Source organism: Myotis myotis, unplaced genomic scaffold (genome assembly GCF_014108235.1).
Source record: "Myotis myotis isolate mMyoMyo1 unplaced genomic scaffold, mMyoMyo1.p scaffold_m19_p_10, whole genome shotgun sequence".
NCBI lineage: Eukaryota > Metazoa > Chordata > Mammalia > Chiroptera > Vespertilionidae > Myotis > Myotis myotis.
Window position 1 is genome coordinate 24,919,800 of NW_023416314.1, and position 24,758 is coordinate 24,944,557.

The window sequence follows — 24,758 nt, forward strand, 5'->3', positions numbered from 1 at the left end:
ATATTATATATACTAGAGGTTCAGTGCACAAAAATTTGTTCACTCGGGTGGGTCCTTCAGCCCGGCCTGTGCCCTCTCGCAGTATGGGGCCCCTCAGGGGCCCCTTCCCCTGGCTGCTGGCACTAGTTTTCCTCTGGCGCCCGGAACCCAGGCCTTCGCTCTTCGCCAGGAGAGGGCTGCGTGGCAGGCGAGGTGCTTAGCTTTGCTTTTTTTTTTTTTTTTTTTTTTTTTTGCCAAGGAGAGATGGGGTCTGTTTATTGAGAGGTCAGTCAAGGTTGGGGGGGGGGAGGGGCGCTGGCTAGGGTGGGGTAGGGTAACAGCTTGTCTGGCCCCCGAGAAACCCAACTTGAGTGCAGGGCCTCGTCCGCTTCAAAGCCAAAGTCTTCCTCCACATTTATCTGCACCAGGGCCAGCTCCAGAGTCAGCGGGACTCCCGCCCGGTGCCCTTCCCGTGGCGCTTGCCACCTCTTCCACCCGCTGGGCCCCTTGCCAGGGGCCGGGCTGCTGGCTTCTGCGGGCGCTGGCGTCCTCCTGGGTGGGGACAGCCCCTCTTTCTCCGGAGGCTCATTCTCAGTGTTTCCTGGGGTGGGAGCGTCTGTGCCCTGGCTTCCCTCGTCCTCCAGTAAGATGGTGAACTGGCTGGCCCCGTAGTTGTCACCGTAGGAGTCCAGCACCCTCATGAGGAACCTCCGCTCCTGCTGGAGTCTCTGTGTTATTCTCTGTACCTGATGGAGCCTGTTCAGGATCCACTCGTTCACGTGTTCGATCTCCCTGCAGTGCCAACCCAGTCCCTGGTACTTCCTGCGATTGAGTTCCTGTTGGCGGCACCGCTGGCCTCTGGCTGCCTCCTCCTCTTCATCTAGCTCCTGGAGGCTGGAGTTGCCCAGACTCCCAGACATGAACTCCACTTCGGTCTCAAGCTCGCTCTCCAGGATGTGACCACCAAACAGCGGAGGCAGCGCCAGCTTCGAGCTGGAGGTGCTGAGAACTCCTCAAAGCCCATGGCTGCCAGGGTCCCCTCTCTCTGCTCCAGCTCCATTTCTCCCCGGCTCCTGGCACAGAACTTCCAACCTTGCAAACCTCTAGGTTAAAGTGGCTCACAAAACGACTCGCCCCATCCGATTTCACGGCCAGGCACCCAGGACCTGGCCGCTAAGCCTCCTGGGAGTTGTTCTCTATTTCTGGCTTGCCTCCCTCGACCCACCCCCACCCTGAGTCCTGGCTGAAAGGCCCTGCTTGTTGGTCTAATGCTGCCGCCAGGCATCTGAGTTGCCTCCGTCTTTATTCCAGTCCTGACACCTCGCCGTCTGACCACAGAGACTCTCCACTTGGGAGGCCCGGTCCTCTCCGGGACTCTCCACGGCCCGGGGGCATGGCAGCGGCCAGCGCAGCAGGCTTACCTCTTTGCTCTTTGCTTGTATGCAAATTAACCGCCCTCTTCTTTGGCAGTTAATTTGCATATCGCCCTGATTAGCCCATTGGAAGCATAGTGAAGGTATAGTCAATTACCCTTTTTGTCTTTTATTAGATAGGATGTGAACAAAAATGAAAACATAAGGCTAAACATTTCCTCTTACTCTGCAAATAATCATGACACTAGGTATGTGAGAAATAAAATGGTGTATTTCATACTATGTATTTGTCCTTTGGCAGCAATCTTAAACAACCTTAACGTCTGAGTAAAGAAGAATTAAACACTAAAATCAAAAGGCAATAGTTTGGTTAGGAAGACTGGGCTTACCATAGTGAGAACAGATATTAACCCAAAAGCCAAAAAACTTCGATGAAGCCTCTAGCACTTGTAATGGAGGGTTAACACTGCAGAGGTTTGCACAGCTGGGGTTTTAGAAGCCAGGTGGAGTCTGAAACAGCAGCTACTGTGCATCTTCCCATGGACACCTGCCTCCCTATTATCTATACCAGTATGAACCACTTGCTCAGGCCTCTTTTGATCTAACCAACCTCACTGGCTTTATAGACCCTTGAATAATGGTTAGAGCTGGAAGGATTTTCAGAGGTGATCTGTTCACAACCTTTTTAATTCTCACAAGGAACTTGATGTTGCAGAAAATATGAGTTTCTTTGAGTCATGAAGCTGGTTAATTATGAAGCCAGGACTAGTTACCAGGTTTCCTGGCTCCCAGTTTAAAGCTATATTTGCCATCTACACCTTGGTTTTAAGGGCTGTCTTGTGTTCACTTTATCTAACAAGACAAGAATACTTCAATAGGCAGGTGAAATAGTGCACAGTTTATAAACCTCAAGGACAGATGTGGAAACAAAGCCCCACTTTGCCACTGTTTCTATCCTCTGAGATTTAGCTGGTTAGGATGTCTGAAGGCAGAGGTTTTGAGGAGCACTGTTAAGATAGCCAAAATGCTGTATGCCAGTTGAAAGTATTATTATGTCACAATTCTTGCTCAGTCCTTCTGAATGAATTTCCTGGAGGCTTCTAGGGGATGAAATTACTTTTAGGATCACTGATATATCCTTTAAGAACGCAACTGCTAAGTAATTAAGAAGAAAGGAAATTAACATTAAGAGTGTGTTACCATGGGCCATGTTTTGTGTTTCATGTCTGAATATTCAGGCGTTAAAAAAATTTTTAGTCCCTCACCTCAAGAATCCTAGTGGCTAGCAAGGGAGACAGTTAAGCAAATAAATTAATGGGAAACAATGTCATATGTGCTATAGGAATTGCATCTTCACCATGAACTGTGAACATGAATGGAGGCTCTGTTTCCCTGGGGACAGTCATGGATGAGTCTAGAAATAAGCTCAGCAAAGGCTTTATAGAGTAAATGATGTCTGTGACTAAATAAATGTTCCAGACTAACAAGGTGCAGGGAATAGCAGATGCCATGGCAGGAGCACTGAGAAAGCAAGATGTGTTTAAATTCCTTTCTAAGAGGATTAAGTTGTTCACTATCAATGTTTGTTTTATGCTTACTCTGTGTATATTCAATTTCTTAGAAATATGATGGATCTTAAATCTCCAGGGTAATTAAAAGTGCAGTTGTAAGTCTGTCTATAATCAAAATTGGAGTTTTGTCTAGGGATTTGTAAGAAAAATGCTCTAGTTCTTTCTGCTTCATGTAAATGCATTGTTATATCACTCTTCTGAAAAAAAAAAAGGTGAAAACGCTTTCTAAAGAACAGAGAGCTATATCTATATATGTGACTGATGATAAGAATGGTAATGGTGATGATTATGATGATGATGAAAACAAAGCATATCTGCTTTGATTCATGGCAGAAAAGAATTCTCTTACATATGATCAATTTGTTGGGAAATAAAGACTGTTTACCTGTTAGCTAAAATCCCCCAAAGAACTGCTGTCAATAGAACATGACTTTATACTGCCTTGGCATATCAGCCTTAACTGAAAAGCAGATAGATGACTTCTGCTGATATCTGAGAGTTGGGTGAAGAGGGACTGACAGTTTCACGCAACAAAGTTTAATAAAAAAAAATGGCATAGTTGGAGGTTTGCATTTGTTCTTAGTTGTGAATTGAGCTTAACCTTTTTGAAATAATAGGAGTAAGAAGTCATAATGCCAACAAAATTGTGTGTATGTTTGTGAGTGTGAGCACAAGTGTATGCTCACACATTATACATGCATACACACACAGGTGTATCTGCATCTATCAACCTCACTCCTTCACACAGACTCATATCCAATGTGTTATCTGCAAGTGTCTCTCATATACTCTTCCATTCCATGAATATTTTTTTCTTTTCAAATGACTCTGGCATATTTATTTGAGCCAAGTTTTAATAACAGTATTCTGAAAACTTATTTTACCACTGACATAGTATTTATAAAGAAACATCCAAAATGACTTATATCTAATGTAATGGATGTTGCTTCTAAATCCACGAGTTCACAGCAATTAAAGTTGCTATTTTAAATGCTTTAACAAAGGATGTGAAATAATCCTCCTCTTTGTTTTAAAAAAATGATTTCAGTGATTATAATTTAATTCTTTTGGATAATATAAAATATTTTCTCAGAAATTAAAATGGATACCAAGCTATGTAATATTTTTCTTGCATTTCTATTTATTTTGTTTTTATTACCTACAGAGAGGTAAGGTGTGATAAAAAGGATGGATGGAGTAGTCAACTACCTGTAAACAAGTATATTTCCAAAAAAATGTTAGGAGTCATTGAACTGGACAGCCATCTAAATAGCAGAATTAGCTAGGAATATAAGACAGAAAAATCATACTCCTCAGATGTAGTTTTTATTGCACAGAGAGGCATATAGATGAACAATTTGGGGTTGCAAGGAAATAAACCAATACAACTTGCTTAAATATGGATTAAGGGAGATTTGGGTTATTATATAAACAAGACAGTTTCATTGGAACAGAGTATAGTTGAACCATCTGGGACTGGAACTTTATTGGTAGGGACCAATTCTCTCTCTCTCTCTCTCTTACACACACACACACACACACACACACACACTCACTCACTCACTCACATACTCTCACCATGGTCTTCCATCCTTTCTTCCCCCTTCATACCCTCCTCCTCACCTCCATACCTTCTCTCTTTTTCCCCCTCTTCCTTCCTTCCTTCCTCTTCAGGTTTTTTGGTTGTATTATCTATTTTGGAAACTCCTTTGTCTGCTTTGTCTCTTTGTTAGTTTCCTCATAACTATAGCTTAAACGTAGAAGATATAGAAAGAATAGGAATTAACATGCTACAATAATGGCTAGTACTTCCAGAATTTGGGAGAAAAGATAGTAAATTCAATGTGAAATAATACATGATATAGTTCTTTCTTAAGAGAACATTTAGTACAAGATGGAGGAAACTAGAGAATAGAGGGAAATAAGTTTGGGGCAAGAGTATAGAGGATCTTGAGACTGTAAACAGAGAAGCCTATTCTATAGTAAGGAAGTAATATAATAGCAAAAATAAGTACAGGGAAGGATAGTGTGCAGTTAGATGTTTAAAAGTGAGGTTTTAAAATTGAGGATGTTTAAAAGTGAGGTTAAAGCATTTATTTAGTTTAAGATGAAGGCTGTGAGTATAGAAAAAAACATGAGTGTATGAGACGTCATGATATGAATAAGTTGGGAGCAGAAGATTTATTTAGCTTATAGCCCTGGCTGTACTCTAATATGGTAGTGTGTTCTAGAGGAAGCCATTTGCTTTCTTGGAGACTTAGTTCATCTTCAAAACTATGTCTTGTCATTAAGAGAATGTGACAATTGGGTGAACAATAAGCTGAACCTAGACAATCAGAAGGTCCTCATTCCATCTCCTGTCCTTAGAATGAACTTACCAGCTACCATTCTCATAGTTGGAACTATTTTCAGGGACACAGCCTTGAGAGAGTAAAGTGTGTTGAGAACACCTGGATTGTGCACATGACTGAACCTCATTAAGGACACTCTATAAACTTTAAAATTCAGGCAAGCTGGTGCAGAGATCTACTTGTCTTACAGCCAGTTAAGACAAGCTTTTTTGTAAGTTCCCTTGCTTATTAAACCTACCACCTACCAATCTGCAAAGTTTTCTATCATTATTTTTTTTCAAAGAGGTTTTTAATTCCTTGCTCTTGCTCCACACAGCACCCCCATGATGTATATGTTAGTATGCTTGAAGTTGTCCCAGAGACTCTTTATATTATCCTCATTTTTTAAAATTCTTTTTATTTGTTGCTGTTCTGATTGGGTGTTTTCTGCTTCCTTATCTTCCAAATCACTGCTTTGATTCTCTGCCTCCTCTTTCTTACTGTTGATTCCCTACAATATATTCTTCATTTCAGTTATTGTATTCTTCATTTCTGACTGGTTCTTTTTTATGTTTTCTAACTCCGTTTTTATCATTTCTATTCCTTTGTTGAAGTTCTTACTGAGCTCATTGAGCATTCTTCTTTTTTTTTAATATATTTTATTGATTGTTTACAGAGAGGAAGGGAGAGGGATAGAGAGTTAGAAACATCGATGAGAGAGAAACATTGATCAGTTGCCTCCTGCACACCTCCTACTGGGGATGTGGCTGCAGCCAAGGTACATGCCCTTGACCAGAATCAAACCTGGGACCTTTCATTCTGCAGGCCAACGCTCTATCCACTGAGCCAAACTGTTCAGGGCTCATTGAGCATTCTTATAAGCAGTGTTTGAACTCTGCAACTTGTAGATTGCTTATCTCAATTTTGTCAAGTTATTTCTCTACTGGAGTTTTGTTCCTATTCTTTCATTTGGAATATGTTCTTTTATCTCCTTTTTTTTCCTTCTTTTTTTTTTGGCTGTATCCCTATTTGTTTTTGTGTATTGGGTAGAGCTGCTATGCCTCCCAGTCTTGGTAGAGTGGCCTTTTGTAGTAGGTATCCTGTAGGACCCAGTAGTGCAACCCCCTTAGTCACTTTATCTAGACCGGAGGTTCTCAACCTGTGGCTCACGACCCCTTTGGGGTCGAATCACCCTTTCACAGGGGTCGCCTAAGACTATCAGAAAACACATATAAAATTACATATTGTTTTTGTGATTAATCACTATGCTTTAATTATGTTCAATTTGCAACAATGAAATTGGGGGTCACCACAACATGAGAAACTATATTAAAGGGTCACGGCATTAGAAAGGTTGAGAACCACTATTCTAGACTCTCTAGGGTGCACCTCCCTGCACTTCTCTTCCCCATGTGAGCTATGTGTACTCTCCTATTGTAGTTGAGCCTTGACTGCTTTTGGCACATCAAAGGGAGGTATTTTCCCCCAGGCCAATCAGCTGCAAAGACTAGCCAAGGCCACCTAGGAGGACCTGCTGTGCAGGAGCTGACCCCAGGGAGTAGGACTCACTTCAGAGGGGCTCTGATGCATGCCAAGTCTGCCCCTTGAGCATATGCCTGTGAAGGTGGGTGGTGCTCTGATGTGGTCTGAAGTTTTTCACTGGATAGGCTGTCTCTGGAGTCTCTCAGGAGGTTCAGGTCAAGATCAGCCACCACTTGTATTCTTCCTGGGGCCAACCAGCAAGAGCTACTGAGCAGTGTTCAGATTTCTGGTACTTGTGCTAGGCTTGGAGATGCCCAGGATAGGCCAAGTTGCAAACCAAGGTTGGCTGCACTAGTGCGCTGCCTGAGGCCACTTACTTAGCAAGAGGCATGGGGTATATAAAGGCCAGATGCTGCTTGTTTGAGAGATTTTGAGTCAAGATAGTTTAATAGGTAAATGATGTGCTCACCTCTTCCCACAACCGCATCAAAATTACAACTAAACTACAGAACAATCATCATGCATAGCTACCTAAAATTTAGCTGAACAGAGTCCTATCACTAAGGATATAAAGAAGAGACTGGTAGAAGGATGGAAACTCGGAAAATGGGCTGGTCCCACACTTTGAGTGGCAGTTAAAAATTGGGAATGATATCTGGGCTGTGGTGGTCCCTCTGAGGAGTGAAGGAGTCCCAGCTCCACATCAGGCCCTCAGCCCAGGGTTCCAGTGCTGGTGAAAGAAGCCCCCATAACTTCTGGTTGTAAAAGCTAGCAGGGATTGTGGCTGAGTGTGATAGAGGGCTGCTGGAGTCCTAGGCATTCCTCTTAAAGGGTCTGCACACAGACTTGGACTCATTCAGTCTGAAATCCACTGCTGGTTGGCAGCTCGAAAGGTGCCAGAGACATACGGGAGGAACTGAATTATCCAGTGAGGACTGGAAAGGCAGCTTTCTCCAGACAGAAGTTCTGGCAGAAGCCATTGTTCTTTTGCTGAGCCTTCCCCTGCATGCACAGGTGCACCATATCTGAGTCTCCATCAACCTGCAGGCTCACATTGTTTTCCCCACCCTGGTGATTCCCTATGACACCACCCACCCAACTTTGAGGCCCACCCAAGCCATTTCCAATAGCTTTTCTGTACAAAGAGCCTGTCTTGGTACATGCTGAGAACCACCACCTACTAATTTAGAGTGGCCTGCCTCTGTATTCAATGTTTCCATGCCCTCTGTGTCCTCAGTCTGATTTGAGATTTCACCCTGGAATCTCCCAAAGTTTTGAACCAGGGTGTCTGTATTACTATATTTTCTAAATTTCTTTTTAGCTCTGAGGTAAAGAAGTGATATATGTTATTGAAATGCTTACCATTGGGTTTTGTAACAGAAAGAATAGAAGAATAAAGGGGAGAGAAACATCTTAAAGCACAGCAATATTTCTAGTCTAGTTTTATAAATCCAAAATGTTTATATTAAAAAAGTAATCATGTGCTGTGTTGGAGTCAGTGAAATGCTAAATTTTTTAAAAATTTTTATTTAATTTATTGGGGTGACATTGATTAATAAAATTATATAGGCTTCATGCATACAATTCTATAATACATCATCTGCATATTGTGTGTTCACCACCTGAAATTGTCTCCTTCTGTCACCATTTATCCCCTCTTCACTTTCCCAAAGAGGATATACAGATGGCCAGTAGACATATGAAGAGATGCTCAATGTCAGTAATCATCAGAGAGATGCAAATGGAAACCACAATGAGATATTGCCTAACACCTGTCAGAATGGCTATCATCAATAAATCAGGAAACAAGTGCTGACTAAGATGTGGAGTAAAGGGCACCCTCGTGCACTGTTGGTGGGAATGCAGTTTGGTGTACCACTGTGGAAAGCAGAATGGTGTTACCTCAAAAAATTAAACATGAAACTGCCTTATAACCCAGTGATTCCACTCCTGGAAATATGATTGAAAAAATATGAAACTAATTAAAAAAAATACATGCACCTCTATGTTCATTGCAGTTTTGCTTACAATACCCAAGATTCGCAATGCTAAATATCCTAAGCCTAGTGTTGAAATACAAGTTTAGTTTGCTTAAGTAAGGTAATTGCTTATCACAACTTTCATATATAAATATTTATATAAATATTATTTATATGTATCTTTGCATTAAAGCTGAAGTAAAGAGTTAGTTTATTGTCCTGGCTGGTGTGGCTCAGTTAGTTAGGAGCGGCATCCTGTGCACCAAATGGTCCCTCTTCAATCTCAGGTCGAGGCAACTGATTGATGTCTCTCACATTGATGTTTCTCTCTTCTTTCTGTCGCCCTCTACCCTTCCTTTCTCTATAAAATCAATGAAAACCATATTCTTGGGTGAGGTTTGGGTAAAAAACATTAGTTGTTTTTTGTTGTGTTAGGCAATGTTATGTATCTTTTATGATAAAATAGTTCTTTTATGCTCTGGAATTAGTTGTGGATTTTAGCAAACCTGATTCCTGCTGTGTGACATGGAAAATCTGAAGAAGAGGAAATATCTTTCAGTAGTAGAATAAGTGAGCAAAGGCTATGATTAACAGCCAGGTGTTAACTTAATTGCCTCTAAAGAAAAAAGGAAGCAAATTTTGCTTTTCAGCTTTAGTATCAGACTTCCTAATCATGGTGGGCTTTTACAGGAGGAAAAAAAAGGCATGGTATACATGACAAACCTTATGTTTTAAATAAATGTGCTTATGGTAGAGATAAATTTAAGATCTTAAATTTACTTTCTTCATCAAGAAGTTGGAGAGACTATGTTTATGAGCACATATAAGTTCTACATATTCATATATCCATAAAAATGTACATGTATCCATGTTGCATATTCATAAATTTTTAATTCTCACCCAAGGATATGCTTATTGATTTTTTAGAGAGAGAGGAAGGGAGCAAGAGAGAGAAACATTGATGTGAGAGAGAACATCCATTGGTTGTCTTCCATACATGTCTTAGTTTTCTGATGTATAAAATTGGAATAATTGTACCTATTTCACAGCATTGAGTAAGGATGAGAAATCCTATATAATAAAGAGGTAATATGCAAATTACACTCACGCCTTCACAAGATGGTTGCCTATGAGCAGGCCAGCAGGGGGGTTAGTGAGGGACAACCAAACGACTGAACAAGCAGGCTGCGTGGGGCGACCAGGCCAGTAGGGGGGCCATGAGGGGTGATCAGGCCAGCAGGGGGCGAAGTTAGGGGCAACCCAGCTGGCAGAGGGGGGCAGTTGGGGGTGATCAGGACGGCGGGGGGGGGGGCAGTAAGAGATGATTAGGTCAGCAGGGGGACAGTTATAGGTGACCAGGCCGGCGGGGGTGCAATTGAGCACAATTAGCCTGGCAGGGGGGGCAGTGAGGGGTGACTAGGCCGGCAGGGGGGCAGTTGGGGGTAACAGGGCTAGCAGGGAGGGCAGTTAGGGTCAACCAGGCCGGCAGGGTGGTTAGTGAGGGATGATCAAACGACTGAACAGCAGACTGCATTGGGCAACCAGGCCAGTGTGGGGGCCGTGAGGGGTGACCAGGCCGGCAGGGTGGGCAGTCAGAGGTGACCAGGCCAGGAGGGGGGGGAGTTGGGGGAAACCAGGATGGCAGGGGGTGCAGTTTAGGGTGACCTGGCTGGCAGATGAGGGCAGTTGGGGGCAATCAGGCTGGTGGGGGAGGCAGTAAGAGGTGATCAGGCCAATGGGCGGGGAGTTATGGGCAACCAGGCTGGCCGGAGGTGCCATTGGGGGTTATCAGGCTGGCAGGGGGGCAGTTGGGGGCGACCAGACCAGCAGGAGGGCAGTTAGGAGTGACCAGGCCCGCAGTGAGAGGGCAGTTGGGGATGACCTGGCTGGCAGCAGGGGGCAGTTTGGAGTGACCAGGCTGGCAGGGGAGGCAGTTAGGGGCGACCAGGTTGGCACGCAGAGGCAGTGAGGGGCAATCAGGCCAGCAGGGCGGGGCACTTAGGGGTGACCAGGCAGGCAGGCAGGCAGGTGAGCAATTAGGAGCCAGCGGTCCAGGATTATGAGAGGGATGTCCAGTTGGACATCCCCCGAGGGGTCCTGGATTGGAGAGGGTACAGGCTGGGCTGAGGGGATCCCTCACCCCCCCCCCCCGCATGAATTTTGTGCACCAGGCCTCTAGTAAGTGATATAAAGCTTTTCACACTTAAAAAATTCTCATTATATAGTAGATATTAAACATTATTATCAATATTGTTTTGTCTACGGTCCATTCAAGAGAGTTTAATATGGAGAGAGAGTGGTAATGTTTCCTGACATTGGATTGTTCTTTCTTTTGAGCAAAGCTACAGCTCTTCCTCTGAACAAAATTCCTCAATTATGTTTTCCAGTTTTGGATGCTGCTGTGGCTGAGTGGCTCACAGCAGTTTCATAGACAGTCCTGCTCTGAAGCTGACAGTGGCCCTATAGCAAATAATCATACAAAGTGAGGATCTGGGGTGGAGATCCTGCATTAGAGAGAAAATGATTCTGTATCATCACTGACACTGGAACCCTTGTCAGCTTGTGTACATCCCAGGCAATTTACTATTGACGGCATCATTTCCCATGCCTCCAATGTTGTGGGAGGGTTTGCTGCATGCATTTGTTTAGCGTCAAGTACTATTTGCTCTCCTCTTGTGGTTTGAACAAAAGTGGAAGGAACATCACACGGTACTCCTAGCATTGGACAATTTATTTCAGCATTACTACACCGAGAGGGGCATTGTTAAAAATCCCCATTCCTGAATCAGGCCTCCGTGGTTTTCTCCTACAGACTTCATTGGCAGTCTGGGCTCATTCCAACTAATCAATAAATAAAGCCCAGTTAAGCCACATTTATTTCTAGCAGCAAATAGCAATCAGCCCATTACTGTGGCAGCTCAGGCGCTGTCCAGCCACAGAATCAGTAAACAGCGAAGGCTGGGGCTTTGAGGCTCCATTATGAAGGAAACCACTGCCTCAAAGGCAGGGAAATGGACCAGGTCACTTAGATTTATATGTTTCCCTGCTTAATTATCTGAAGAATAAACTCAACTCTGCATTTCACTTAAAATGTATAGGCACCTGCTCCTTTGATGTACTCTCTTTTGCTAGACTTTATTGTTGTTGTTTTTTATCTTTTAATGACTACATAGCAATTAATAACTTTCATGAAAAACATTTCATAATTACCTAGTATTTCAGGCACTTTTATGTAGTTTCTCTTATTTAATTCTCATAGCCCCACTGAATAACAAAGGTTCTATGTTTAGAGAGGTAATAAGCTATGTGTTTATTATTCAACCCCCAGTTTGTTAAAATGATTTGTTTACTTGGTTTATCCTTTAGACTGCATTTTAATCTCCTTAACAGGTCTCATTGAGCTTGTAACCTTCCTACAGAGACCCTTGCTGGGTAGGTGCTCAGTAAATACTGAGTGACTTTGGAAAAGTGATTTCACTTCTTTGGGCTTCTCTTCATGAAAGCAGGAAAACATAATTTGTGACTACCCCTCCTAATTCTAAACTTCTGTGTAATTTCTTTTGGAAATAATTGAAATGAGGCTTGCTCTTTTGTAATTTTACATTTAAGTATATTTTCCACTATAATGGTACCATGAGACACATCACTGCATGATCAAATGTAGAGATATAACAGTTATACTAAGTCTGGGGAAGGGATGATTATATCTTCTTTCTGTAAAAGTCCAGAATCCTTTGGCCCCACCTAGCCATCATCAAGAAATCCTATATAATAAAAGGGTAATATGCAAATTGACCCTAAAGGCGGAATGACCTGGAATGACTGGTCACTATGCTGCTCACTGATCACCGGAGGGCAGATGCTCAACACAGGAGCTGCCCTCTGGTGGTCAGTGCACTCCCACAGGGGGAGGTTGACCTAGCCACAAGCCAGCTGATGGCTGCGAGTGCAATGGAAGTGTTGGGAGTCTCTCCTGGCTCCGCGGCACTTGGCCTGGGATGTCCACTGACCTCCAGCACTGCCTGTCAGCTTTCTGTGGTTTTCCCCAGTGTATTCCTTTGGGAGATGTGACTTGGTGTTGGATGGAATTTAGTGAACAATGCTTTTCCTGGACATTTCTGTAGAAGGAAGGCCCCTTTTGCCAGTGCAAGCTTATCTGTGCCTGCCCCTAATGGAGAGGCTCAGAAATGGGGATCCCCACTTGGTTAATTTTTAGAGCCATGTATCTCCAGCCAACAGCACCCCTCAACACCCATGGCTCGGCTCCCCATGGCTAGACCCATGGGGAAGCCTGCTAGGAGACCCTGACAGCATAAAATATAATTTGTGATCTAAGAGACAGGATGTCCGACTGACAGCTTAGGCCAATTCCAGGAGTGGGTCTAAGCTGTCAGTCAGACATCCCTTGGGGGCTCCTGGACTGCCAAAGGATGCAGGCCAGGCTTAGGGACCCCCCCCCCCCCCCGCCCAGTGCATGAAATTTCATGCACCGGGCCTCTAGTACAGTAATAGTCAGTAAGCTTTCTTCTGTAGCAGTTTCATTAGAAGAGTATAGCTGAGAATAAAGCCTAAGTATAATTATTTATATATAACCTTCAACCCTAGACTTTACATCCCATAAGGGCAAGAACAAATATTTTATTCACCACAGAATGGTTTTCAGAACATTTAATGCATTTATTTTGTATGTGTTTGTTAAAGGAATAAACACTCAAGCTCAAACATCAGTGTTTGTTCATTTTTTTTTGTAGAAGACATGTTCACTCATTCAAACCTTACATTTTTACAGACATGCAATGCGCTGGACAGAACCATAAACTTGCTGCTTCCTCCCCTAGCGTTGTGTATTCACAAGACAATGTGCAGCATCAGCTCAATATCAAATCAATGCTACAAGCTGTTTTAGAGAATGACTGCTTATTTCTTTGAGGGACCCTCAGGGGCTTCCCATCATGATTTTATATTATCTCCTGGTGCCTATTTTTTAAAATTGCATGAAAATGTAACCATTTTTTCAAGACTAAAAACCATCTTTATAAAAATTGTACTTATAAGCATGTTTCTGTCTTTGACTACAACACAGAAAGATGGCAGTGAAATGATGGCATAGGACTTACCTTTTTAAAATACTTTGGCTTTGTTGAGGAGAGTATTTCATTAAGAGGCAAGTCAAAGTGTGGAGGGCCCCGAGAGACAAAGGCAATAAGGAAGCGGCTCACTGGAGAGCTGATTGTGGTGGGGGCACACAGGGCCAAATAATTGTAAGGTGAAGAGAGCTTTTGAGAGATGCTTGGGTTGTAGAATTCACTGCACTTGATGTTTGATAGGATGTGGAATATAACTAAAGTTTCAAAAATGACTTCAACGTATCTGCCATGAGATTTATGAGAGCAAATTGAATTAATGAGGATTTAAAATTTAATCTATGAATTTAAACTTGATAGCCCTAATATTCAAATTATTTATTCTTATTTAATTTTTATCTATATCTCAGGGCAAAATCAAAGAGACATATACAACTGTCTGTTTCTTGTTTCTTCTTTATAATTTAGGAAGCAATATTTTATTGTGTTTTTTTAAAACTTGTTATAAATCTTTTTTGGTGTTTAGTCAGTTTTCTAGATTGTTAGAAATTAACGTTGACTTGTTTTCTGTTTATCTTCATTTGCCTGAGAAAAATATGTGCTGGTATTTCTTTGATATATTTTCCTTTTAATCATTGTTGCAAGAATCCTTATTGTTAAACAAAATCATTTTATGAGAATATTATTTTTTGTTTTAATTGATAGATTTGATTTTAGTTTAGTTACATATTTACGCTTTTTCCTTTCATAGTTTTCTATAAAAAGTATGATTTTTTTTTTAGTGATTTTCAAATATACCTCCAATTAGTTTTAAGTTTTGCCAGGATATCATGTAATCTGTATTCTCTGGTTATCAAAATAAAATAATAAAATTTACATTTTCATTCCTCTTTAAAGTTAAGGAATTAATATGCTCTATAGTAGTGGTTATACACTTAGGCTAATTAGTAGAATCATTGCAAATACACTTAAACATCTTGATGCCCAGGCTATGCTTAACAATTAAATCAGGAACTATGGGGTAGAGCACAGGTATCCACATAAGAAACTAAGACAAACACACCCTGTGTAATTCTAGTGTCCTGCTAAAGTTCAAAATCAGTGCTTTGTTCCTCTTCTTTCTCTCTTGTCGAATCCAATGCAAGCCTTTTTTCCTAATTACCTATTTGAATAACCTGCATCAAAAGTTAGTCTCTTAAAGCAGGAATCGTTTTATTCTATCTCAGGATTCTATGTGTTAGGAATTTGGACAGGGGCCAATGGGGGAGAACTTTCATTACACACTAATTGGTAGTTCTGGAGCTGCGTAGTGAAATCCAGCATTATTCGTCTTTTACTGAGCTGTTTTGGATATTCTAGGTTCTTTGCATTTACATATGGATTTTTTAGAATCAGCCTTTTAATCTCTACAAACCAAATCTTCTGGGATTTTGACTGGGAAACCATTGCATTTATAGATAAATTCGGGGAAAATTAACATCTTATCAATATCTTAACAATATTAAGTTTTTCAATCATTGAACACTGTATATCTCTCCCCTTAATTTCTCTCAGCAGTGTTTTATAGTTTTCAGTGTATATTACATATATTTTTTAAATGTCAACTGAAACTTGTTCATTGCTAGTAATATAACGTACTTTTATAGATTGATCTTCTATCCTTCAACCTTGTTAAACTCACTGAGTCTACTGGTGTCTTTTAAGGTTCTGTAGCATTTTCTACATAGAAAATTAATACTGCCAATATAGTTTGACTTCTTCCTTCTTTTCCATACCTTAATGCACTGATTGTAAACTCTAGTTGAATAGAAATGGTGAGAGCCAGCCAGGCTTACTTTTTTGCTCATGGAGGGGGAAACATTCAGTTTTCTCCAGTAGGCATGCTATTACTTGTATGCTTCTCATAAATGCCCTTTATTACATAGACAAAATTCTGGTTATTTTGTCTTGTGTAACAAATTACAGCATATTTCATGGCTTAAAACAACAAATATTTAAAATCTTACCGTTTCTATGGGTTAGAAATCTGGAAGTAGCTTAACTGAGTGGTTCTGGGTCAAGGACTTGCACAGAGTTGCAATCAAACTGTTTGCTAGGGCTGCACTGATATTTTTACTTCATATTATTTGTATATATTTACATAATTTCTACTATTTAATATATTTTCATAGTAATTACTTATGGATTGTTCACACATATTTATATGTACATATATATGTTATAAATATATACTTAAAGATGCATTTATAAAAGTTTCACAAGTATTTATTTTGATTTACACTCTTATAGTCAAATTAAAAATGCCCACATTATCTCATTTAAATAGCAGGTTTAATTATCATTTTTGAATAATGAAGGCATCCCCAGGACAGTGTTTTATCTAGCACATTTACATTTTTTTTGTTCACAAATTAAACTCTTGAGAATTAATGAAAAAGTATTCCACTTGTTTACTTTGAGCCTCAGGATGAACCATACTTCAAGGTTCACCCGTACCTCATTTAGATGGAATTTAAATGAAACTTTGAACATTACACTTTAGAGATGATATTGGAAGGAATTGAAAAATTTGGGATTGTTGGGATAGAATGAATGTATATTTTACATGGTAAGTGTATGTGTTTTGAGGAAAGGAATAGAATGCACCATTCTAAGTGTTTGTATACCCCGCAAACCTCCATTTGGATATTTGGAGACAACACTTTTGGGAAATAATTAGGGTTACATGAGGTCACAGAAGTGGAAACCTTAAGATGGGATTCGTGCCCTAATAATAACAGGCATCGAAGAGTTTGCTCTCACTCTCACTCCCTGTGCTTAGACCTAGGAAAGGCCATAGAAAGACATAGGAAGAAGCAACCATCTGCAAGCCAGAAAGAGCAATGGTGCTAGACACCAAATGGGCCGACACATTGACCTTAGACTTCCCAGCCTGCTGAGAAAGAAATTTCTGTTGTTTAATTCGCCCAGTCCATGGCATTCTGTATGTCATCTTGAGCAGACTAATTTATGAACTGAGATAAAGTTTACAGTCTGAATTGAATTGAGGTGATTTCATATAAAAACAGTAATATTAACAGTTTTCAAAACTGTTGAGAGTACCTGACATCTGTGGTACATACCATTTACATGAAGAACCAAGTAAAAGTTTTAGAACAAAAAAATCTACTACATCTGATAGAAAAACTCCCTTGATAGAAAAGGTAAGAAAATGGAGATGATAAAGGGAAGAAATCAGTGAACTTGAAAAGCGAAAAAGGGGAAATATCCATTTTGAAGAATACAGGGGGAAAAAATTACCAAAATTTTAGATATTAGCAAAAGTTTTAGATATAAATAATGGGAATTTTAGAGGAGGGGGAAGAAGATTGAGTTGAAGAAGTATTTAAGGGAAGGGAATAATGGGCAAAAAAATCCTAATTTCAGGAAAAAACAAAGCTTTACTGCTTGTAAATCTCAAAAAACATTAGGCAGGATAAATTTAAAGAAGACTATGCCTAGATACATTATAATGAAACTACTGAAAATCAAAATTGAAAAGGAATTATTGAAAATATAACCCATAACAGACAACAGTGAGGTGATGGCCAGGATGGGAGGAAGAGTGATGGCTGGGTGGAGGTGAGCAAATTGGGAGAAAATGTGGACATCTGTAATAGTGTCAACAATAAAAATAAGGTAAACAAAGAAAATATTGAAAATACCTATTAAAAAACAACCTATACACTAGGGAGAAATTATAGAGGATATCTTTAAAATTCTGAAATAAAATTATTTAATCAGAAAATTGAAACAATAGATGATATTCTTTAGGCTTGAAATCAAAATAAAGACATTCCCAGATGGAGGAAAATCAAGAGAAATTGTTGCTAGAATTCCTGTTCGATAAGCAATACCTGAGGAAATTGTTCAGGCGGAAGGGAAGTGACATCAGGAGACTTGAATTTTCTTCAGTTCAGGAAGAACAGCAGACATTGCAATTAGCTAGGTTAATACAGAGATCTGTTTGTTTTCTAATCTTTAAAATATGTGTGATTATTTAAGCAAAAATGAAAACTTAATTATGGTGGAGTTGTCAGTGTATGAGATGTGACATGTGCCAATAAAACATAAAGATTAGCAGAAGATATAGAGGGACGTCCATTTTTCAAGTTTTTAAAATTTTATATGAAGTAGTGTAATATTAGCTCTGACCAGAATGTGAGTAATTAGGAATGCATATTAAAATCCATAGAGCAACAAGCTAATGAAATAATACAAATAAATATAGCCCCAAAGTCAAAAAACTAAAATGGGGTATTAAAAATATCCAAATAATAGAAAAACAAACAGAAAACAAAGTCATAATGAAAAAGCAAAACACAGAGAGGACCAATAGAAAAAAAGTATGTTAGACCGAATTCAAGTAGAGTAACAGTTAAATTAAAACAGGGGATTGAAAGAATGGATTAAAAAAGAGATCTTTGCTTTAAATATAAAAACATAGATACTTTGAATGGAAAAGGTGGTGTATTAGTTTACTATGGCTGCTGTAACAAAGTACCATGTACTGGGGAGCAAAACAACAAAAATGTATTGTCTCATTCTAGTGGCTGGAAGTACAAAATCAAGGTGTTAGCAGTTGGGTTCTTTCAAGGGCTGTGAGGGAAATATCTTTTTACTTCCTCTTACCTTGGCTTATATATGGCTACCTTGAAGTTCACTTTGTATTCTCCCTATATACATGCTTGTGCCCAAATTCTCCCCTTAGAAGGACACCAGTCTTATTGGATTAGTGGTCCATACTACTCCAACATGACCTCCTCTCTACTTATTATATCCTCAATAGTCCTTTTCAAAATAAGGTCATTTTTTTGGTATTGGAGGCTAGAACTTCAACATATGGATTTTTGGGGGTACACAATTCAATTTATTAGAGGGGAAAAAGTTATAACCTGAAAACAGTAAGAGAAGGGTGATGTTCCTATTTTAATAGGAGTTAAACTAACTTCATATCAGAGTGTTACTACAGACAAATATGGACATTCCATAATAACAAAAGGATGAGTTCATCAGGAATATATCACAATTACCAATGTATATTACCTAATTAGTAGACTAAAAGCACATAAGCAAAAGTAAAGGCAGAAACAGACAACTCTACAATCATAATATAATTGAAGATTTTAATACCCTTATCATAGCAATTGATTGATAGTACTAGACAAAAAAAATCCATAAAAAATCTAAACAGCATAATCAATCTCATAAACCAATTGATATTTATTGAACTTTACATCCAACTAATGAATATACATTATTTTTATATGTACATATAGTACATTCACAAAGACAGACCATGTTATAATCTTAGGTCAAGTCCTAGTAAATTCTAAAGAATCCAAGTCATAAGGCATGTATTCTCTTGCCAAAATTTAATAAAATTAGCATCCAATAATTATGAGATAGGTAGGAAAATGCCAAATATGTAGAAATAAATAATGTGTCAAAGATCACAAAAGAAAATAGAAAATTTGTTGATCTGAATCACAATAAAATGAAACTCATCAGAATGTTACATTGCTGTAAAGTAGAGGTGGGGAACATTTTTTCTGCCAATGGCCATTTGGATATTTATAACATCATCTGTGAGCATACAAAATTATAAACTTAAATTAGCCTATTATAGTTGGTCAAACATTTAATTAACTCACCCCTAATGCCTTGGCAGCGCCAGACTAAATGATAAGGCCTGCACCACTTCCCACTATAAAGCAACACTTATAAGCAAATATATCCCTTTACATAATAATATTAAAAAAATAAGAATATCAGAAATCAGTGATCCAAAGAAGCTGGACTAAAGAAAAGAAAAAGATGCCCAGAGTAGGTAGAAGGGAGGGAAATGGTAAACATGAGAGCACAACAGTGTAGTACAAAAAACAAAACAAACATAAAATTAGTAAAGGAAAAAGTTGGTCTGCACAAAGTCTAACAAAAATGACAGTTCTTTAGACTGGCACACCAAGGGAAAGAGAGAAAGAAAAAAACAAAGATCACCATGATTCCAGAGACAAAATGGCATTCTAACTCCAGATCATATCAACATTAAAAGAATAATTAGCAAATACTATTAGCAAATATATACTAACAAATTTGGTGAATTAGGTGAAACAGACATATGGAAATTCAGCTTATCAAAACTGTCATGATATTAACCAAAGAACATATATGCATAACCCATATATACACAGAGAACAGGAGGTGTTGTCCAGAAGGAAGAGGGGTTGGGAATTGGGTGGAGGTAGGCAAAGTGAGGGAACATGGGGGCATCTGTAATAATGGCAACAATAAAAATAAAGTTTAAAAAAGGGGAGATAGAAGATCATAATATCCTTTATCAATTATTCACATTGTATTTATTAAGTAAAACATTCCCCCAAATAAAATCCTAGGCTGAAGTGATTTTCATGATGAATTCTATAAATCATATATAGGATATAGACAAATATAAACATTCCTTTAGAGCTGTTTTCATAAATAAATAAAAGCTTATTGACCAATTGCATTAAAAGGCCAACATAGCAATATTACCAAAACCTGACAAAGATATTATAAAGATACATTAAAAGTAAAATTAGATATCAAGACTACTCATGATTAGAGACACAAATATACAAATATTTACAGCTTAATTACAGATGGACTGAGATAAACATTTTTATTTTTAATCAAATATATGTGTGTGTGTGTGTGTGTGTGTGTGTGTGTACTGAAGGAATTCAAGGTTGGTTGAACATTAGATAATGAAAAAGCGTAATTGACCTATTAACAAAAAGGAGGAAATTCACATAACTATTTCAATACTAGAGGCCCAGTGCACAAAATTTGTGCACTCTCGGGGGGGGGGGGGGAGTCCCTCAGCCTGGCCTAAGCCTTCTCACAGTCTGGGAGCCCTTGGGGGATGTCCCTTAGGCCCCGTGAGTGGGCCTAAGCCAGGGGTGGGCAAACTTTTTGACTCGAGGGCCACAATGGGTTCTTAAACTGGACCCGAGGGCCGGAACAAAAGCATGGATGGAGTGTTTGTGTGAACTAATATAAATTCAAAGTAAACATCATTACATAAAAGGGTACAGTCTTTTTTTTTTTTTAGTTTTATTCATTTCATACGGGCTGGATCCGGCCCGCGGGCCGTAGTTTGCCCACAGCTGGCCTAAGCTGTCAGTTAGACATCCTTAGCACTACCACGGAGGCTCCTGCCTCCGCCACTGTGCTCACCAGCCTTGAGGTCAGCTTTTGGCTGAGATGCATTCACCCTTTGGGAGTGCACTGACCACCAGGGGGCAGCTCCTGAGTTGAGTGCCTGCCCCCTGGTGGTCAGTGTGCTTCAAAGCGACTGGTTGTTCTGCTGTTTGGTTGATTTGCATATTAGCCTTTTATTATATAGGATATGCAGAAAAATCATTTGATAAAATTTCACATCTGTGCATGATAAACCTTTCAGTAAACTAGGAATAATGGTAATAAACTTATTCATAGAGATAAAGCCCATCTATGAAAAACATACAAACAATATTTTATTAAATTCTGAAGATTATTTATCCCTGAGATTAGAATTCTCATGGTCCAGAAACCTAATATACATAAGCAAAAACGTATGATGCATTTTTCATGGGGCTTAACATATTTGGGATTTTGATAAATGTGTAAGACTTTATTTTCTTGTGTTTTCAGATTAAATAATCTGAGCATGGACTTTTCATTGTGGTTTGCGATAAGGAAACAATACATACTCTTAAAGAGAAAATAATTTCCTAGAACCATAGAAAACCATTTCAATCTACAGAAGTTGCTCTCAGTCTCCTAGCATGCTCGCAATTCCACTTTGCAACTCCTGAAGACAGTGTTTCAGTAGGACACAAAATTATTGTAAAGTCAAGTGGCACAGGTGTTCACCACAGCAGTGTTTCTTTCTAAACAATCATTGTAAGAGGTATTTTTTTGAAAGCCATTACCTTATTTTCTGGAGAAGATTAAAAAATGTGGAGGGCCCTTGAGTCTCATAAATTATCATAGAGAATCAACAGAAAGTGGTTTTTTTTTTGTGGGGAGAAGGTGAGAGGGGACAGGTGTTTCCATAATTGTGAACAATAGGGAATATTTCTATTGTGAGCACTTGCCTCCATAGTCTCCTTTCTATTGGAGTAGAGCTTAGGATGTAAACATAGTTGTCAATAACAATTAAAATTTACCAAGGGTGACTTAGGTTTTATATAGAGAGGTAAGCCTTGAATTTTCAGTTTGTAGCAGTCTAACTCATGGATTAGGAGAAAAACAAATATTTGTCCAATAAAAAATAAAGACTTAAATATCTACTATATTATATGGTATTTCTTAACAAAATAGGCCTACATCTTCAGAAAAATATGTACCAGCATTGTTAGAAAGACTATCTCTGGGTTTTGACTGGTAATCTTAATTTAATTCTTTTGTTGTTGTTACTAACTGTATTTGCCAAATTTTTATGATTAATATATTATATTTTTATTAAGAGAAAATAGTTTTAAATTTTTAATTTATAAAAGTATTATCATAAATAAGAGAATAGAAAAATGAACATTCAGCCAATAATGGGTGGAACAATTTGTTGGCTAAAGGGAAAATTGAAGTTGATCCCCATATTAAATAATACACAAAAAATAAATTTCTTCCTTAAAATAATTTCAAATGTAGATAATTATTGCGGCAACCAGTTGAAGGCTCAATTGAAAGCCTTTTGGATATAAGGGAACATTAAAATTATAAACTAATTGATGAAAAACTCCAAGAATATGTTGATAGATTGGGTATATTAGAAATAAAATATGTTAATAAACAGCATAAAATTAATTAAATGTAAACTCTAGATAATTTTTATATTTAATAACTATTATAAAACAATAAGGAAAACGTAAGTCCTTGCATAGAAAATAAACAGAGGTCTCCTAGTTGCCTATAGGAACTCTTTACAAGAGAGAAAACTCAAATGGCTAATAAGTATATAAGAATGTTTATACTCACTAGAATCATTCAAATTAAAACATCAATGAGAAACCATTGCACCATTATTCATGGTGGCCAAGACATGGAATTAACTAAAGTATACTTTGATAGAGGATTGGATAAAGATGTAGGACATATATACAATGGAATACTACTCAGCCATAAGAAAGGATGAAATACTGCCATTGTGACAACATGGATGGGCCTTGGGAATATTACGTTAGTGAAATAAGTCAGTCAGAAAAAGCTAAGAACCATATGATTTTACTCATATGTGGGTTATAAAACTGAAATTCATGAACACAGACAGTAATGTGATGGTTACCAGGAAGAAGGGGGAGTAGACGGGGAAGAGGGACTAATATATGGTGACAGAAGATGGTTTGATTTTGGGTGGTGAGCATACAGTGCAATATACCGGTCTTGTATCAGAAATGCACACTTGAAACCTATATGATCCTATTAACCAATGTCTTCCCAATAAATTTAAAGAAGACATAAAAATGATTTTTAAGAATAATGATTTATATAAAAAGTTCCTATTCTGAAATTGAACAAATAAATTTAAAAAATAGTCATACAGAATAGCCCATATTGTGTTAAATATATAATATATGATAAAATATAATTGAAAACTATTTTAAATTATAATGCTTCTTTTCACTTGGTTGAGGTTATATCTGATGTGCAGAGGCAGGGGTAACCACCTGTACTTACTGAAGTCTTACAAACACTTTCTGCACTAAGCATATTATATGCGCTGCCTCCTCTAATTCTCATAAAAACCCTCTTAAAGCAGGAACCATTATTTTCTCCATTTTATAGATGATACTTAAAAATATAATAGACTCTCCAAGTTTACACAGATAGTAAAGAGTGAAACAGAATTCAAAACAAATGTGTCTCCGCCACACAGGTACCTGATTTTTAATCATTCTGATAGTTTATTTTTGATAAATATTTGAAAACAAATATTTAGTGAAATCACCCCAAAAAAATCTTATTTTAAAAATGGGAGAGGGCCCGGGTTGTGATCAGTGGTTGAACATTGACCTATGAACCAGAAGGTCATGATTTTTTTCTTATTCTCTCCGGTTCAACTTTGTTTTTTGCCTTTCTTATACTCACTAGCACAAGAAGAACTAGAAAGCAGGTGAAGTGAAGCACTGTTGATTCAAAAACCTACAATTATGGTTTTATGTTAGTTTTTTTGTTTCCCTACAGGACAATTAACTCTATGAGTCCAGGAGGGTGCTTACTGAACTTCAGTATTTCTAGAATCAAGTGCACTGGCCCACACAGCGATCACTCCACATGCTGTTCTACCCTTTTCTAGTGGGCTCTAATTGATCCTTGAAATCTCACTTCAGGTGTTAGTATGATTTAGTTTCCTCTCTTCTGGTAGCACTCTCTGCTGATTTATTATAGAACCTGTATTATTCTGTGTTGTCATTACCTACTGTGTCATCTATTGGGTCTAAAGTTCCTAAAGGCACGTTGTGGTCCCCTTATGCCGCCAAACAAGGTGTCTCTAGTACATTGTACAGTACCTAACCCATATGTATTGGTTGACTAGGGCTGCCATAACAAAGTACCCCAAACTGAGTGGCTTAAACCGCAAACATTTATTGACTCACAGCTCTGGAGGCTAGAAGTCTGAGATCAAAACCTTGGCAGGTTTGGTGCTTCTGAGGACTGTGAGGGAGGGATTTCCTCCAGACCAATCTGACTGGATTGTAAATGACCATCATCTTTGTGTGGTGTTCTTCCGGTATCTTTACATCTTCCCTCTGTACATCTCTCTGTGTACAAATATCTCCTTTATGTAAAGACGTCCGTCATGCTGGATTAGGGTCAACCCTAAGGATCTCACTGTAACTTAGTACCTCAGTAAAGATCCTCTCTCTCAATTAGGTCACATTCTGAAGTACTGCAGATT

General features: G+C 38.8%; 1 pseudogene; it reads right to left on the reverse strand.

Annotated features, from left to right (window-relative positions):
* Positions 1 to 269: 269 nt before the first annotated feature.
* Positions 270 to 1,039, reverse strand: LOC118664150 (annotated as a pseudogene).
* Positions 1,040 to 24,758: the final 23,719 nt, after the last annotated feature.